Source organism: Sarcophilus harrisii, chromosome 6, assembly GCF_902635505.1.
Source record: "Sarcophilus harrisii chromosome 6, mSarHar1.11, whole genome shotgun sequence".
Classification (NCBI taxonomy): domain Eukaryota; kingdom Metazoa; phylum Chordata; class Mammalia; order Dasyuromorphia; family Dasyuridae; genus Sarcophilus; species Sarcophilus harrisii.
Window position 1 is genome coordinate 235,443,629 of NC_045431.1, and position 17,276 is coordinate 235,460,904.

The 17,276-nt window shown below is 64.7% G+C and overlaps 1 long non-coding RNA gene across 1 annotated transcript; it reads left to right on the forward strand.

The window, feature by feature from the left end:
• The first annotated feature begins 10,148 nt into the window (after positions 1-10,148).
• LOC116419922 lies at positions 10,149-15,139 on the forward strand. The gene is made up of 3 exons (XR_004230245.1): positions 10,149-10,584; positions 14,810-14,846; positions 15,126-15,139. It is a non-coding gene; the product is annotated as an uncharacterized LOC116419922 (long non-coding RNA).
• The last annotated feature ends 2,137 nt before the right edge of the window (positions 15,140-17,276 follow it).

Sequence of the window (17,276 nt, forward strand, 5' to 3'; positions counted from 1 at the left end):
CCGTTCCCTCCCAAGGGGCCCCGGGGACCCCGAAGCTGGCCGGCCTCCCCTGGAGATCCGCCATGACCGTGGCCAGCTCCAAGACCTCTGGGAGACCGGGGAGCTTCTGGGCCAGTCCCCCGCCAAGACCACTCCTTGCAAGGTGGGCTCGGCCCCTCCCCCAGGCCTCCCTCCCTCCCCCCCCCCGGCCCTTCCCCCCCCATCTCCCCCCCAGAATGTGTCACCCCCCGGGGAGCTGAGCTTTCCCAGCTGGATCATGGTCCCGGGGGGCTGGCTGGGGGGGGGGCTCAGGTTTGGCTGGGCCTGCCCAGGGGACCCATCGAGCCTCGAATGCAAGCCTGGGGTCTATAGAATTTGGGAGGCAGCAGCTTGGGCCGAGGCCTACGAGGCCGGGCCCTGAAAACGTGTGTGCAGCTTGGGGAGGAGGGGGGCGGCCTGGGGGGGCCCCGGGGGGGGGGGCCTGGGGGCAGGGAGGTGGGGGGCTCACAGCCCCTCCTCAGGATATTGGCTGGGGACAGAGGCGGGTTTCTGGGGCACCAGGGGCAGCAAGCTTCCTCCACCATCAAGGTACTTCTTGGGGGGTTGTTCGAGGCTCAAGGGGTCGGAGGCCAGCCCGGGCCAAAGGGGCTGTGGAGGAAGGTGAAGGCGGTCTGGGCGGGCGGGGGGGGTTCTGGAGGCGGGGATTGGGGCTTGGGGGGGAGGGAGGGGCACCGTCAATCGTTTCCTCCCCTCCGTCCTTAATGGGGCCCGGTCTGGTGTGGGACCTCGGCCTTGACCCACGAGGGAGGAGGAAGAAACGGGCGGGGGAGGCCCCTGGACCCCCTCCCTGGCTCCATGAAACCGCCCCGGGAAGGGCAATTTTTGCCAGGGCACGGAATCGGAAGGTGCTGATGAGGACCCCGGGGTCTGGGCAAACTGGGCCCGGAGTGCGGGGCGGGCCAATCCGAGGGGGCGGGGGCCGGAGGGGCCAAGCGGGCGGGGCCAATCCGAGAGGGAGGGGCCAGCCCGGGGGCAAATCACTTAGAAAGGCCGCCCATCGGGCTTCTTCCCATCCTCCTTGGCAGATGTTGGGCTACTGTGGTCCAAGGGACCCGGCGAGCGCTCCCCCTGCTCCTTGTGTACCGCCTCCCTTGGCGAGGCTCACTGTGGGAGGGCCCGAGGGGGCCTGTTTGGGGGCGGCTCAGCCATTGGGAGGGCCGAGGGGCAAGGGCAGGGATGGGGGAAGCCAGGCGCTTCTTGGGGCAGAGACCCTCCCGGGGGGGGCAGGGGGAGGCGAGGAAAGAAAGGGCCCAATGAATCAAAAGTATGGGGAACCCGTGGTCTGGGCAGGGGGTAGCTGGGAGGTGAGGGTGAGGGCCAAGGCGGAAAGGGGGCCTGCTGGCTTTGTGAGGGGTGACCAGGGCAGGATGTGTGGTCATGGGATGCCCCAGGGCCTCCCCCCCACCCCGGCCAGCCCTGGGCCCCCGGGGAAAATGGGGCCCAGAATCAGGGTGGGTTCAGGAGGAGGCAAGGACTGGGGAAGGCACCTCCCCAGTGGGGCAATTCAGTGCCCTCCTGGGCATCTCACACACACACCGCCTCACTCCACCTCACCTCCCCCCGGACCCATCCACCACACTCCCAAACAGGGACCCGTGGGAGGACTGACTGGGCACTGCAGACATTTTTCGGTTCCTCCCCTCCCCAGCAGGCCCCCCTCCCAAGCCTGAGACCCCTCCCATGCCGGTCCTCCCGGGCTGCCCACCATGGCTCAGGGCTCCTCCTCCGCCCCGTGCCCTTTGGGCTCCTGGTCTGGCTCGGCCGGCCCTTCCTGGTTGCTGGCACCCATGGGGTTCAGGGCAGCCTCCTGGCTCCCAGTGGCAGCTCACCTCCCTTCACCCCAAGGACTTCTTGTCCAGCCTTGGGCGGCCCAATGGGCTCCTTGGGAGGCTTTTCAGGGCCCGTTGGGATTGTTGCCTCTTGTGGCCCCCCACGGTGGCCTTCGGATGGTCCAGTCGGGTGCCCTGTTCCCCCCCAAGCCCCTCCTCCTTCCAGCGCTCTCTGCCCTCAGGGTGGCCTCCCTCTCCCCTCTTTCCCTTCCTGTTGCCTTCTCCTTCCTCCTCTCCCTCCTACCTTCTCCCCTCCTCCTGCCTCCTCTTCCCTCATTTCTCCTCTTCCCTCCTCCTGCCTCTTCTTTCTTTCACCTCCTCTCTCCCTCCTGCCTCTTCCCCCCTCATTTCCCTCTTCCTCTTCTTCCTCCTTCGCCTCCTCATAGCTCTTTCTCCTCTCCCCCCTCCTCATCTCTCCTCTTCCTGCCTCCGCTTTCCTCTTAGCCTCCCCTCCCTCCCTAAGTCTTCCCGATGACTCACCCCATTACCCCTCACCCTGTCTCAGACCGGCCCTGGCTTTCCCCTTAGGGCAACTCCTCCCCTTTGTCCCGTGCCCCACAGTCTCCCCAATTCCTGTCCCCTTTCTCCATCTGGACTTCCCCTTGCTCTGGCAAAATGCCCAGGACCCTCTTCTCCCTGTGGACCTCTCCATTCGTCCTCCCTGCCTCCCCATAGACAGCCCAGCTCAGGGGAGACTCTTAGCTGAGGCCAGGAGGATCCCTGAGGGGCCCCCTCCAACCCGGCCACCGGGGTCTGCAGGGCCAGGGAGAGCACCGGACCTTCTCAGGGGGTGGGGGCACTGGCCTGGGGCATCCGTCCGGAGGGCCTTGGGGCCCTGCCTCCCGTTGCCAGGTGGGGTTGGGAAAACCACCTGGGCCGCCGTTTGAGGTTGATGGGAGTGGTGCTCATGGAGGGTCCTGATGTCTTCCCCAGTCCAGCCTTGAGGTTCTCCTGGACTCGGAAGGAGGGTGGACCCTGATTTGGTGGTGCCCGGGGCATGGGCTTCCCTAGGCTGGCGGTTTCCAGGCTTTGGCCTTGGTGGGGAAGCAGTCCTGGGACTGCCTGGACCTGGGACGTTGGGGTCCTGGTCCTGGGACTGCCTGGTCCCTCGGACTGCCTGGTCCTCGGACTGTCGGTCCTGGGACTGCCCAGTCCAGCTCCGGGTGATTTTGTCGGGGAGAGGAGGGGCCTGGGGGGGCCCTTGGCCCCTGGTCGGCTAGACCCCGGGGGGGGCTGGTGGCAGGGAGGGGAGGTGTCTGGTGCAGGCTGGGGTGGGGCCTCCCACCATCCCAGGCCTGCCCAGGGCATGGCCCAGGGGCCTCAGTTGGGCTGCCGCGGCGCTTCCGTTAAAGTTCTTGGGTGCCCGGGTGGGCCAGGCTACCCCAGGAATGGGGCCCCGGGGGGCTGGGCGTAACTCCCGGGAGTTCGGGCGTCAAAGTGGGGGACGAACAAGGGGCAGGAAGGCCCCGGCCCCCCCTCCCGGCCGGGCTCCTTGGGTGCCCTGGCTGGGCCCTTGGCCCCTGGTGGGATGGCATCCCATCTTTGCCGGGAGACTGGGGCGCGGGGCTGAGGTGGGTGGGGGGCCCGCTGCCTTAGGGGCCCCTGGCCAGCCCTCAGGGCCCTTGGGCCCGGGAAGGGGCTTGGGGCCCAAATAATTTTTCTTGAGGCGGGTCCAACTGAGGGGGTTCTTGGAATGGGGTTGGGGAGCTTTGGGCCCTTCCCCCGGACAGGGGCTCAAGGGGAAGCAGGGGGCCTGGGGGGGTCTGGGGGTTCCTGGGATCAAGTGGCCACAAGCGGGGCCAGGGTGTTGGGGCAAGGGGGCCGGGGTGGCTGGCTTTTGCCAAGGGGGCTGGGGGGGGACTGTGCTGGGATGGTCCGGAGCCCATGGTAGGGACAAATGGGGCCCGATCTTAGTGATTGACTGTCTGGGGCTGCAGCCTCCACACGGGGAGCCTGGTGGTCGGCGGTGGTTCTGGCCGGGGCCCCGGGCTGGCATTTGGGGGATCAGAGGTGGATGGCCTGGGCTCGGGGGTGGGGGGGCTGGGGGATCCGCCACCTGCTCATGGGCACCGGGCTCTTCCCGCTTCTGGCTCGGCCCTCCTGTCTCCCTTCCCCAGCTGCCAGTCTGGGTTGGGGGCAGGGGCCGGAGAGCAGGGAGGGGCGGCCCCAGGGGACCCCGGCTGGGCCCCCCGGGGCCGCGGACAAAACAGCCTGGGGGTGGGGGCTCTGGGCGGGCCCCGAGCTGGGGAGGTCATTCTGGGGTGTAGGCTCCTCTCTGTCTGGGTGGGGATTTTTGGGGGAAAGGTGAAGGGGCTTTGTGGGGGGGGGGGTTGGGAAGGGACCCGGTGGGTGGGGAGCCAGGGGGGCGGTCCAGGGGGGTTCGGGGCCCATGGCGGTGGGGTTAGGCGGGTGGGGGCCCATGGGCGCAGCCCTGGGGGGGCTCCACGAGGCTGGGGCCCCGCCCTGGTGGGCGGCCCCCACGGGGGACAGGGAGGGCCCGGAAGGGCTGCTCTGGAGGGAGGTCAAGCCCGCCTTCTTCTTGGCCCGCCTTCCTGAGGGTTCGGACGGGTTTCCTTGGCCGGGGGGCGGGAGGGGGGGGCAGGGAAAGGGGGCCGGGGCCTGGGCTCATGGGGCATGGGACAGTGATGAGCATTTCTGTGCCCTCGGGACGGGAGGTCCTGGGAGGTTCAGGCCCGGGCCCCGGGGGCGGGCCTGGGCTGGGGGGTTCAAGGGGAAAAGGGGATGGGGGGCAGCCGGAAGCGGGGGGGCTTCCTGGAAAGGTGACCCTTGAGATGCAAGGGCCCGAGGCAGAGGGTGGACAGGGCCGGAGGCGGGACCCCTTCGGGCCCCTGATGAACTCTTGGGCCTCCTGTCCCCATGGGGGGGAATAAACCAGCCTACACACCCAAGGGGCCATGAACAGGGGCCCTCCCCCCCCTCTGGCCTTTGTCATTTCTCCAGGGTCTGCCCCTCCCCTAACCCTCTCCTCCTGTCTTTCCGCTGACCCTGAGACCCCAGATGCCTTCATCCTGGCCGAGCCCTTCTGCTGTGGGGGGGAACCCCCCCTCTTCCCCGATTCCCCGCCGGGCCGGCCCCCCCACTTCCCATGTTTCCCCGGCTTTGCGGCCCCCGGCTCCCCAGCCCCAATTCCCTTGCCCGTGGCCTCCCCAATCCCGGGCCCCGGGGCCCCCTTCGCTCTTCTAGAAATTTCTTCCCCGATTTTTAAAATCCGTTTTCTACTTGACTGCCGTGTGTCTGGCCCATTTATGCCACTCTCCCCTCGGGTTCCTGGGAAGGGGGTGGGCGGCAGGGGGGCAGCTCCAGAGCCCCGGACTGCCTGGGAGGGCCCCCCAACGGAAGGCCAAGGCCCGTCCCTATCCCCATGGGCCCGGTGCCCCTGGGGGCGGGACCCGGACCCCTTCCAGAAAGGCCTTGGGTGGGGGACATGGGCCCCCTACCCGCTGTCCCTGTCCTGAAATTCTGGGTGTTTTTTAGTTTGATCAGGGCTGATCCTTGCTGGCCCTGGGGGCTCCCACGCCCCCCACCCGTTCCAGCCAGGTCTGGGGCCTCAAGGGAAGGATTGCGATGCCCCGAAACTCTGGGGGGGGACAGGGGGGCGGGTGGTGTCTGAAAAGGAATGGGCCCCCCGGCCCTCGGCACCAAATTCGCCGTGTGCCCCCACACAAGTGGGGGCCCCAAACATCATCCCACACCCAGCACCAGGGGTGCCTCGCCATGTGGGGGTGCCCAACCTAAGGAGATGAAAGCGGGCCTGTGCCCTTGTTGTCCCGGCCCCCAGTTGGGGCCCAGGTGCCCCGCATCTCCTGCCAGCAGCCAAGGACTTGGTCGGTCCCCGGGCCCCCCACCCCAGAAATCTGCCCCTTAGATATTGTAAATTGGGGGCCCCCCCAGCCCTTAATCCCCCTTCTCAGTCAGGGTGACGGTGGATCCTGGGGCGGGGGAAGGGGTATGGGAAAGGGGGTCAGCCTTCATCTTGGATGGGGGGAAGGGCAAACCGGCTGTATGGGGGCTCTTCCAGTTTCTGGGCATCTTAGGTCAGGCTTGGCAGTGCCCCAGGGCAAGGATCCTGGCAGGGGCCTGGTGCTGGAGTCCCTGCCCCGGCCCCAGGCCGTCTCTTGGGACCCAGAGGCCCTGTGCTGGGGAACCTGGGGGGCCTGGGGACATGGTTCTATGGGATGCCTGGGGGACACCTGAGGGGCTTGTGGGACATGGTTCTATGGGAACCTGGGGGGCCTGGGGGAACCAGAGGTTGGGACATTGGGGGGCCTGGGGGACACCTGGGGCCTATGGGGCCCTGGGGTTTATTTGCAAACCCGGGGTTTGGGGATCCTGGGGGCCTGTGGGGCCCTAGGAACCTTTGGAACATGGGGTCGGGGACACCTGGGGGTTTGTGGGATACCAACAAACAACCTTTGGGATACCGGGGTGTGGGACACCTGGGGGCCCTGGCAGAGGGATGGGACGGAGGCCAAGGGACCCTGCCCCTCTGCCTGTGGGAGCTTAGCTCCTGGAAGGGCCCATGCAGATCAGGAGGCAGCTTTCCTCTGAACGGGGGCTCTGCCGGGAAGCCCTCCCCACACCTGGGACCCTCTGGAAGCCCGGCTGGGCACTCTGCCCACCCACAGCCCCAGGCACCGGTGAATGCTCTCCTTTCCCTCCCTGCCCCCCAAGTGGGATTTTCGCCCTGGGCACCCTGGGGGGCATTGACAGAGCCCCGCCCTCCCGTGACCTCGCACCCCCAGTTGGGGCGGACCCCCGGTCCTGGCCTGCGGGTGGGGGGGCCCGTGCTGCGCTCTCCTTCCCCTGACTCGGCTGCCCTCTCCCCAGGCTGTGGGTGCCCAAAATAACCTGGCCTCCATCCCTCCTGACCCGGGCTGGCCGGCTCTCCCGGGCGCCCGCCCAGGCCCCGGGCCGGGTTTCAGGGCTCCAGCTGCAGCCAGCGCCAGCCTGGAGGGCGAGCCTCCCCTGCTGGCTGACGGGCCCGGCGGGGCCCGTGGGGGCTCCTCCCCCCCAGGGGGCAGGGCGGGCCCACGGCCTCTTGGTGCCCACGGGGGGGCGATTCTCGGGACTGGACGACGTGTGGCTGCAGCTTCTGGGACTGGGGGCCCCACGCCCAGGGAAGGGCCCAGGGGGGGCGTCCAAAGGCAAGTTCATGATTTCCTCGGCTGAGGGTCCCGGGGGACCGGGCCCCCTTTTGGTTCCCTGGGCTCTCCTCCCATGGTTCCCAAGCCAGCCAGGGCCCTTCCCAGCATTACAGCCTCCCCCTCCAGCCCCGGTCAGAACCTTCTGGTCGTGGTGCCCCTTAACTTCAGGGGCCCCCCCTCCCTAAGATGGGCCTCACCCCCTCCGGCATCTGGGGCTCTGCCTGCCCTTGGGGCCCCTCGGCCCTCCCCTGCTCCCGGGCTCTGGGGGGCTCGGCTCCGGCGGCCCCTGCCCCCAGTAGTGTTCCTTTGGACCACCCAGAGGCCTCTCTGATCCTCAGTCTCCCCATCTGCAGATGAGGGGTCGGACCAGCTGATCCCGGGCCCGGCGTGTGGGGGAGGGGGCGCCCCCACCCCTGGGGTCCCCTGCCTTCTGCTCCCATGGGAGGGCCGCCCCAAAGGGAGGGGCCTGGACCCTTCCCGGTAAAATTAAAACAAACACCTGGAGAACACAGGGCACAGAAAAGCAGGCAGGACACAAAAGAGACAAGAGAGACACAAAGAGAGAGACAGAGACAGAGGGACGGACCCTGGAGGTGGCAAGCTTGGGCGGGAGCTGGCCTCCCGCCCTCCCCTGCCTTGCCTTCCCCTCTGGAGGGCTATCTCAGCTTGCAGGGGGTTGCCCGGCCCCCTGGGAGGGCTACCTGGTGCCCACCACTTTTCCAAACCTCCGGGTCCCTGACCAGGCGAGCCGGCGAGAGGCTTCTGGCCCCCAACCCAAATTCCCCTCCCCATTTTCCTTGTCCAGGCGGGGGCAGGGCTGTCGCTTCTGTTTGGGGGCTGAGGTCCCCTGGAAGCCCCCGGAGTCTGGCCCCGCCCCAGTTTGTGAACATTGCCGTCCTGCTCTCCTGTCAACGGCCGGCCGCAGCCCATCCACACGGGGGAGCCAAGTGGATGAAGGCGCACTTGGTGGGCCAGTCCCTCCCTCAACCATCCCGTCCCTCAGCCAGGCGTCTGGTCCTTCAGATGGCCAGTGCCTCAGTCGGCCGGTCCCTCAGTTATCCGTCCAGCCCCTCAGTTGTCCATCCGGTCCCTTGGTTGTCCGTCCAGCTCCTCAGTTGTTCGTCTGGCCCCTCAGTTGGCCGGTCCCTCAGTTGTCCATCTGGTCCCTCGGTTGTCCGTCCAGCTCCTCAGTTGTCCGTCCAGCCCCTCAGTTGTCCGTCTGGTCCCTCAGTTGTCTGTCTGGTCCCTCAGTTGTCTGTCCGGCCCCTCAGTTGTCCATCTGGTCCCTCGGTTGTCTGTCCAGCTCCTCAGTTGTCCGTCCGGTCCCTCAGTTGTCCGTCTGGTCCCTCAGTTGTCTGTCTGGTCCCTCAGTTGTCCATCCGGCCCCTCAGCCGGCTGGTCCCTCAGTTGTCCATCTGGTCCCTCGGTTGTCTGTCCAGCTCCTCAGTTGTCCGTCCGGTCCCTCAGTTGTCCGTCCAGCCCCTCAGTCGGCTGGTCCCTCAGTTGTCCATCTGGTCCCTCGGTTGTCTGTCCAGCTCCTCAGTTGTCCGTCCAGCCCCTCAGTTGTCTGTCTGGTCCCTCAGTTGTCTGTCCGGTCCCTCAGGTGTCCATCCGGCCCCTCAGCCGGCTGGTCCCTCAGTTGTCCATCTGGTCCCTCGGTTGTCCGTCCAGCTCCTCAGTTGTCCGTCCGGTCCATCAATTATCCGTCTGGTCCCTCAGTTGTCTGTCCAGTCCCTTGGTTGTCCGTCCAGCTCCTCAGTTGTCCGTCCGGCCCCTCAGTCGGCTGGTCCCTCAGTTGTCCATCTGGTCCCTCGGTTGTCTGTCCAGCTCCTCAGTTGTCCGTCTGGTCCCTCAGTTGTCTGTCCGGTCCCTCAGCCGGCTCTCCAGTATGGTTCATCCCACAGATCTGCTCTGTAGTCAGGAGCTTGCGACAGCGGAGGTTACTGGGCCCAAACCCCCCTCATTTGCACCGGCGTTCCCCATGTGCTGCAGGAGGGGCCTGCAGGTCTCCGGACAACGCTGTCCCACCTCTGGGAGGTCTCCACGACCTGAAGCAGAGTGAAGGCGCAGACCGGGCGCCAGGGCCCGCTGGTGGTCGGCACCTGCTGTCCGGAGAGATGCCCTCTGACCATGAGCGGGGCGAGGATGGGTCAGTCACGGGCCGAGGGGCTGGCCCAACCGCAGCCAGTGGGGATGTGGCTGCATGAAGGTCAGGGTTCCCCCTGGGGTCCAAAACATCGCCCTCCAGGAGACGCTCGGCGGGGGCAGCGCGGGGAGGGAAAGCTCTGGCTCCCAGTTCTCCAGGAGGGCCATGGCCCCGGTCTCCGGGCAGGGATGACTCTTTCCCCCTCTCTTGGGTGGCTCAGGACCAGACCTCAGCTCTGGGGTTGCAGTTTGGGACGGACGTTGCCCGGGCGAAGTGTTGGGGGAGGCTCAGTGGGAGGAACTGGGGGTGCTTGGCCAGGGCCCAGCGGCCCCCGAGGGCTGCCAGGGGTCCGGCCCAGGGTACTGGAAGCCTGGGAAGGAGGGACTCCAGGCGGGAGGGCCAGGAGCCGCCATGGGCCTGATAGCAGGGAGATCTCACTGACAGAGAACCCAGAGTCACAGGGCAGGCCTGGGGAGCCGGGGAGGGGCTTGGGGGGGATTTTGCTTCAGTTATTGCTTGGACTGGACGGCCACTGGGGTCTCTGGCATCATGGGATTCCATGCAGAGTGGAACCTGGGGGAGAGGGCTTGAATAGTACAGTTCTGACAGTTGGGGAAACTGAGTCCCGGAGCTCTGTGGAGGCATTTCTGTATGGCTCCTCTCTCCCCCCTGTCCCTTGAGCTCAGTCCAGCCCAGCGGATCAGTGAATCCAGGCCCCATTGCTGGAGGGACTCCTAGAAACGCTGAGCCCGAGCCCCCATGCTGAAGTCCCCCCGTGAAGGCCGTGACATGCTTAGGGCCGCCCGTGGGTGGCTGGCGGGGGCTCAGAGGTGACTCGGCCAGGGGCGCCGAGGAGCTGCAGCCCCAGCGGGAACCCGGGTTTGGGGGAGATGCCCCCGGGGCCGGGCCCTGAGCAACACTAGGCAGGGGTCGGAGGGAAGGCGACACCGGGCCTGGGGCCGCCGCCGCTCACTCCCTGCTGAAGGCTCGGGGCAGGTGGCAAGGACAGGGGGGGCTCCCTGGGACGTGGGAGCAGCTTAGGGGGAACAGGACAGCCCAGCAGGGTCTCCGGGACACAATGTCCCATCAGCCCCATTGGCCGGGGTGTAAATTTAGCACACAGCCTTTCCTGGCCGGGGGTGGGGGCAAGGCCGGGGGTCCTCTCTCCTTCTCCAAACATGTCCCTTCCTTCTCAGCCTCCAGAGACAGCTGTGTCTATACTTGGTATGGCCCCCAAGACTGGGAGGGTCCTTCCCCCCCTCGCCTTGCTCCTTGGCTACCCAGTAGGCTCTGGGGCAAGATCAGATGTCACTATAATTGGGGGCAGGAGGGCTCTGGCTGGTGACATTGCCAGCAGCCAGCCTTGCTCCTCGGGGCTCCCCTTCTCCGCAGACTTAGCGCACAGGTCAGTGGGATGGGGCGGCTGGGGAGACGCCGGAGAAGCTTGAGTTAGGGTCCCAGGGGTAAGGGAGGCAGGGCTGCCCAAGGCAGGGTGGGAGAGGGGCTGGGACACATCGGGCAGAAGCGGGCTCCCCAGAGGGCAGGGCCGGCTCCCAGAGGGCCAGAGGGCCAGGGGCCGGCCTCCTGAGGGCCTTCCTGCTCCCTAACTGTCTGGGATGCTCCCTTTCTCAGACGCTGCCAGCCCGTGACCTCCAAGCTCAGGGAGGGCCTAGGAGGAAGGGGGGCACCAGCCTGGGCTTGGCCCCTTTCCCTTCAGGGTTAAGGGCTGCTGGGGAAGGGCTGGCTCGGGATGGGGCCTCCCCACACAGACCTGGAGGGAAGGTCAGAGGTCCAGCCAGGCCGAGAGGAAGGGGTCCAGGGCAGCCCTCCCCACCCCTCACGAAGGAAGTCTGGGGGCGGGAGGGGCCTCATTCCAGGGCAGGGGCTGGCAGGGAGCATGGCTCCGCCCTCAGCCAAGGGAGAGCTGGGGGTCCTCCCAGGCTCCGGCCCCCGGCCCTCCTGAGCTTGGTGGCCCCCTGCAGAGGGGAGATACCTGTACCTCCCTTCAGGGTGGTACAGCTGCCCCAGGCCCAGCCTAGCAGCGGCTTAGGACCCCGAACCCCTGCCTGCCATCTTTGGGACTCTTGCGTGCCGGGCGGGCTGCAGACGGGAGATGGAGGCGCCGGCCCTGGATGCCTTGGAGGGGGACACATGACCCAGGGCCTTCTGCTGCCCTCTCTGGGAGGCTCCTCCCCTCCTCTCTTCCCCTTAGGGCCCCATGTAAGGAAGGGGCGTCTGTTCCAGCAGGGGCACGGGGGGGAGCATCCAGGCTGATCTCCACTCCTGGGAGGCGGTGAGTGCATTCCAGCTGTTAGGGGTGTCCAGGCTGGTGCCATTTTCGCTGCCCTTCCCAGGACATGTGACTGATGGGGGTAGGGGGGAGGCAAAGAGTCAACACCCAGAGGCCTTCAGAGGCTGGTCCCCAAGCTCCCCGGGACCCCTCCTGAAGGGGAAAGGAGTGGGACTAGAGGACCAGGGACAGAGACCAGAGAGAAGAGAGAATGGAGAGATCAGATGAGAGACACACACAGAGACAGAGACAGAGAGTGAAGAGAGAGAGAGCAGACAGAGAGAGACACACACAGAGAAGAGATGGACAGAGAGCAAAAGAGAGAGACAGAGACAGAGAGATCAGACACAGAGGAAAGAAACATCAGAGAGAGAGATAGAAGAGAGAGAGACATAGAGAGACATACAGAGAGAGAGAGAGAGTGGACAGAGAGCGAAGAGAGAGACAAACAGAGAGACACACACAGAGACGAGAAGAGAGATGTAGCAGAGAGAGACAGAGACAGACAGGAGACACACAGAGACAGAGAAAGAGATGTAAGAGAGAGATACGAAGAGACACACAGAGACAGAGAGATGGACAGAGAGTGAAAGAGAGACAGAGACAGAGAGAGAGACACAGAGGAAAGAACAGCGAGAGAGAGACAGAGAGAGAGAAAGAGAGAATACAAGAGAGACAGAGAAGATGGACAGAGAGCGAAAGAGAGAGACAAACAGAGAGACACACACAGAGACAGAGACAGAGAGATGTACAGAGAGAGAGAGAGACAGACAGAGAGAGACACACACAGAAACAGAGCGAAAGAGAGAGACAGACAGAGAGACAGAGACACAGAGTAAAAGAAACAGCGAGAGAGAGACACACAGAGAGAGACACACACAGAGACAGAGATGGACAGAGAGCGAAAGAGAGAGACAGAGACAGAGAGACAGAGACACAGAGTGAAAGAAACAGCGAGAGAGAGATAGACAGAGAGAGAGAGACAGAGAGAGAGCAGACGTGAAAACTTCTCCATAGCCCGACTATGGAAGGATCGTCACCACAAGTAGGGAGCCCCTCGTCGCCGCAGCAGAGATGGGGGGCTGCTTTTCAGGGGTTCTTGACTTGATTGTATTTAATTTGGTGGCTTAGTCATTCCCACCTTGCAGGGAACAACACGCAGGGGGTCAGTCCCGGGAGCGCCTCCTCCCGTTCCTGGCACACGGTCCCTGAGTCAGCCGGCAGGGCACATGGGAGGCAGCCCCCCCCGTTAGCCTTTGCAAGGGGACCCACCCCCTCCCTCCGAACAAAGGGGTGCCCTTCGTCTTCTCGGGCCTGGCTGGAAGGCCCGGGGCCACTCCTGCATTTCCGAGGAGGACGTGGGCTGGCGGGTCCCAGGCGCCGCCATGTTCTCTCCCGCCCCGACTCCCAGAGTCTGGGCCCCCGGGGGGGGGCCTTAGAACCCGGCCCCGGGGTGTCAGAAGCTGGCATTCGGGCACACTGGGAGGGAGCTTAGAGGCCGCCTGGATGGAGGGCTTGCTTGTTTCCCCCAATCTGCAGGTCTATGGGCCACAGGAGCAGAGCTGGGCCGCTAGTTTGGCCTTCAAGGCCTGCTGGAGCTGCCCTTGAGCCTGCAGCCCGGGCTTCCAGGGAGGGTCTCAGAAGTGGGGCGGGTGCCCTAGAGGCCGGGGCAGCAGCGCTTAGGCCCTTATAGGGCATGGCCAGGGCCAGAGGGTTATTCTTAGCCGCAGCATGGGGGGCCGCCCCTCTGGGGCCCCCACCCCTCTGGAGCCCCCGCCCCTCTGGGGCCCCGCCCCTCTAGAGCCCCCACCCTCTGGGGCCCCGCCCAGATGCCTGAGGAGGACACAGGGACTTCTTGAGTTTCAGGCAGAGAACCTTCCTTGGCTAATTTTGGCAGCGGCCACAATCCTGGAGGAAGCGCGGGGCTCCTTGGGTATAAATAGCCACTGCCCCGCTGCCAGGGCGTCGGGGCCGAGAAGGCCCCTGGGCACAAGGGGGGCCCAGCTGTCTGGCCCACACCCCACCAAGGAGGGAGCATTTTTTCCCCCTGAGGCAGTCGGGCTTTCGTGACTGACCCAGGGTCCCACAGCCAGGGAGTGTTTGGTGTCTGAGGGCATAAACTCTGCCAGTCCCCAGGCCTAGCATGGGGACCCACAAACAGTGGGCATTTAATAGTTGTTTATAGAAAGAAAGAAGACGGGTCCATGTGGAGGCTCTGGGCTGGCAGTCAGAGGTCGGGGAGCCTAGAGGCAGCATGGGCAGGAGCAGCAGAGGCGGCTCAGTCTTTTTGCCTCTATTTCTTTCTTCTGTTTTTACATCAACTACATCCCCCCCCCCCCCAAGAACCATCCCATGTTGCAAAGAATTTTTTAAAGGGAAAGAAAGATGGGAGAAAAGTGTCTGGCTCAGAGCCCAGTCTCCTCTCCAACTCTGAGAACTCCAGAGGCTGCCCCAGGCGGCCTCCACCCCCTCCTGGACTCCCCTTCCCGGCCCCCATTCGGTCGGAGACATCGCCTTCTCCCACCGAGGACGCAGCTCAGGGGAGGAAAGTGGGTCCAGGAGGCAGGATGCTGCCCCTGGCACCGACGCCCCTTCCCAAGTGGGAGCTTTCCTGAGCAGCCAGGGAAGCCTTTGCCCCACCATCCTGCAAGGAAAACAGTAGCAGCCCCACTGTACAGATGAGTAAAATGAGGTTCTGCCCTCTCAAGGGGACTGGGTTGCCTCCGGACCAGCCGGGGTCTCTCTCCTTAGGGGCCTGCAGAAGGTCTGAGCTCGAAGTTGGAGGCTGAAAGGGCCTTTAGAGCACAGAGATTATGGGGCCGAGTCCTGCAGCTAGAAGGGGCTCCATGGGCAGTGGCTCCCCCCCCACCTGTGCACCCCCGGCTCTTTCTCCTCATTCCCTCTCGGCATGGGGGGGGGGTGTCAATAAGCCACAAATGCTGTCATGGAGGGGCTTCCCTGAGCCCACCAGCTGCCCCCTTCTCAGCAAGAGTCGGTCCAGGCTGGGGGAGGTGGGGGACCTCACCAAGTGTCTAGGAGTGAACCAATCAGGCCACTGCCAGGTGAGCAGTGTCTCCAGGGAGGGAAGGCTGGGGATCCCGGGGAATCCCCCAGTGCACAGAGACTGAGGCCAGGGGGCTAAAGAAGGAGTGGGCTCCCTCCGGGCAGGGCCCGGGCCATCCGGCCGCTGCCACCCTGCTCCTCCTGCGGCGCCCACCCTGGGAACGATGCTCCCAGGAGGCTGGCTGGGGCTAAGCTGTTCCCCTCTCCCCCCTGCCCTCTTTCTCTTCCCCCTTCCTGCCCCTCTCCTCTCCCCCTTTCCATCTCTTTCCCTCTCCAGAAGCGAAGCCCACCGCCACCATGTCTGACGAGGAAGTGTGAGTACAAAGCCCACCCTGCTCAATCCTGCCCTGGGCCTGGGACCCCCGGGATTGGGACCCCCGGGATTGGGACCCCTGGGCCTGCAGCTGCTTCCCGCCCCTCAGACAAGTCTTCCCAGGGACCTACTCCTTTTCAGTGAGGAGACCAGGAGAGCTCGGATGGGAGCCAAGCCTGTGGGGGAGAGGGGACGGGGGGCAGGGCTGAGCCATGCTTGTGGCTGGTGATCGCCTTCATGACCTCCCACTGACCGGCTCTCCCTCTTCTTCTCTCCACAGTGAACAGGGCGAAGGTAAGTCTTTAATCATCTCCCTGGGCTGGGACGTTGGACACTACCCTGACTTATGGCCAAACCTTGGGGAAAGTGACCCCCCCACTTTGTGCTCTACCTCCATCTCCCGGGGCCCCTGATGGGGACGTGGGCAGCGGGCGAGCTCCTTAGCCCAAGGCCGGAGGCATCTGGCCCCCCACAGGACGCTCACCACGTGCCCAGACCCTTGGCGGGTCCCGGCCGATGGACCCCGAGGCAGAGGGAGCTAGCTAAGGCAGGGGCCACCCGCCGGGTGAGCCTGGCCCCGCCATTCTGCTGCTACAGGCCCACATGTCCCTCTTCCACCCTTTAGAATTGAGGAGGGGGATGGAGGGCAGTCTGGGGTTAGTCTCAGCCTTGTGTCCCCTCCGGCTCAGTCCCTGGGGAGCCCAGCAAGGCTTCTCACCTTTCTTCCCTCTGCTGAGGGCCAGTGGCTCCAGCCCTCCCTGCCCAAGGCGGGTCAGACCCTCCCCAGCTAACGCGACCCTCTCTTGTGTTTTTGTTCCAAAGCAGAAGAATACGAAGAGGAAGGTAACTAGGAAGCCCTCCCCCTCTTGGGGTCTTGGGCTTTCTCTCCTCACTTCCTTTTCCTCCTGCCTGCAGTTCTTCCTCCTCCTCCTCTTCCATGAATATTTCATCATTGTGATGAAATGTCATCACTACTAACCCCTCCTGCTCCTGATTAATATCAATTAATGTCACTTAATGGATGCTGAAACTTCATTAGTGTTTCCTAATTAAGCCTCCATCACGTGTAATTAATATCCATTAATGGAACCTTCCCATGATTAATATCTTCACCCTAATGAATTAACAGTGACTCGGGGCGCCCAGCTGCTTTCCCTGAGCACCTTCGGGCAAGAACTCAAGGTTCGTCTGTGTGGGGGAATCTCCTTTTTCAGCCTGGCTCTCTGGGTCCAGGTGCCCTGTGGGCCCGGCCCTCACTCTGACAGGAAGTGCAGGCCAGTCAGAGTGCCTTCAAGGTGCTGGTGGAGCTCGGCGGTGCTGGTGGAGCTCGGTAGTGCTCCCGGGGCTCCCACGGTGCTCCCTGGGGTGCTCCCATGGGCCAAGCCCCTAAAATGAGTTGGAAATCTTCCCTGAGCACTCAGCTCTTCAGCCCCCAAAGGAAGCTCTTTCCCTCCCGAGATGAAAGGATCAAGAGGAGATTTGAGCTGGAGAAGCTGCCTTGGAGCAGGAGCTCCTCATTTCCAAAGCCCCCAGAGACTCATTTCAAAGCCCCCCAAGATTCGTTCCAAAGTGTTCCCCGTGAAGGTGACTGGACGCAAAGGCCCTGCTAAATATGGCCTCCTGCAGTCCCAAGTGGAGAGCTGAGTGGAGGCCCCCCCCAGATCCATTTTTGGGGCCCCCTCCCCAGACTCTCCCCCAAATCCATTCTCAGAGTCTCTGAAGCGACTTTCTGGGAGCTGCAGCCTTGGCACAGTGGGGGCCTGCGGACCTCAGGCTGCTGGGGGGCTCCCCCGGGATGCCCGGATCATTCAGGGTCCCTGGCAATCTCTGGCAATGGAAGGAACACTGAGCTGGGAGTGAAGCCCCTCCCTCAGGGCTATGGTCACCCGCCGTCCCTCCTAACCTCCCCAGGATGGAGGCTCCTCCAGGGGCCAGGAGGAGGGCTCCCAGCTGGGAGAGCTGCTGTTGCAGGAAACGCCGGCAAGGTGGGGAGGCCGGACTCCACGGCCTGCAAGGCTCTTTCCGGCTCTAGAGCTGGGACTTGAGGACCCGTGACGGGGACAGGCTGCATTAGCTTCTGCGTGCCTCAATTTCCCCATTTTAGCATGGGCACACTAATTTCTGTGACACCCTCCATCTTTCAGAGGTTTCCAGTGACCCTGGCAAGCCCCTCCCTTCCTCAGAGCCTGGAGACCAGGGCTGCTGTTCCCTCCTGGGCTCCGGGGCTTCCGGGTAGGGGAACAGGCCCCAAAGGTCTAAGGCTTTCCTAGTGGGGCAAGGTCTCCAGGTCCCCTCTGTCCCCCACCCGTCTGGACTCTCCCTGCCCAGCACCCAGGGGATTACCAGCTACCCAGAGAGCCCGCCCTCTCGTGCCAATAGAGGCCAGGCCGGCAAGTCCACCGCCCCCAGCCAGGCCCACTCAGACCCCTGG